The sequence below is a fragment of the Palaemon carinicauda genome, chromosome 35, assembly GCF_036898095.1.
Source record: "Palaemon carinicauda isolate YSFRI2023 chromosome 35, ASM3689809v2, whole genome shotgun sequence".
Taxonomy (NCBI): Eukaryota; Metazoa; Arthropoda; class Malacostraca; order Decapoda; family Palaemonidae; genus Palaemon; species Palaemon carinicauda.
Window position 1 is genome coordinate 4,616,829 of NC_090759.1, and position 1,149 is coordinate 4,617,977.

The following is a 1,149-nucleotide window of genomic DNA, read 5'->3' on the forward strand; positions in this document are numbered from 1 at the left end:
CTGCAGTACAAAAGTAAAAAGAATCACATCCTATCTTTGAGGTAATTAATAAATGCTTGAACACTAATATCAAAATACATTATTTCAGATAGGAACAATTCTTAAACATGTTTCATCAATGCAATATGATGCAATGTTGCACTCAATACATGTAACATTTGAGGTAATACGGTACATTATCACAACAATGCATAACATTTTCAGATTGCCTTGCACGGGCTTTTGCACAGTTGCAGCCCGTAGTTTTTTCATCTCCATGGCCTTAATTGACCCCAATTAATGATGGTACTAAAGAGTCAACAGGTTTCAAACTCCGGACCTTGCTGGAAGGAGTAGCAACAAGTACGTTACCTTAGGAGGTTAAACAGTCTTAGAATTATTTACCGGCGCGCGCGCGCTCTCTCTCTCTCTCTCTCTCTCTCTCTCTCTCTCTCTCTCTCTCTCTCTCTCTCTCTCTTGATATTACCATCAATGCTTCTCACTCTGCATCTGACATAACTTATCAACACAATTATGAATTTAATTACAGTCATCAGTCTCGCTCTCGTCTTCTGGTTGATGATATAAGGATGTTGATTAATATGACTCAAGTGGGCTCCCGATAGCTCTATTTTTGGGAGAACCTATTTGACTCTATATTAATCTGTACACACACAATCATACACACACACGCATACATACATATATATATATATATATATATATATATATATATATATATATATATGTCTATATATATTTATATATATATATATATATATATATATATATATATGTATATATATATGTATATATATATATATATATATATATATATATATATATATATATATATAAACATATATATATACATATATATATATATATATATATATATATATATATATTAATATATATATATATATATATATATAAATATATGTTTATATATAAATATATATATATATATATATATATATATATATATATATACATATATATACATATATATATATACATATATTTATATATATATATATATATATATATATATATATATATATATATATATATATATATATATATATTGATACATGATAAAATATATATACATATGTATGTATGTACAGTATGTGTATATATATATATATATATATATATATATATATA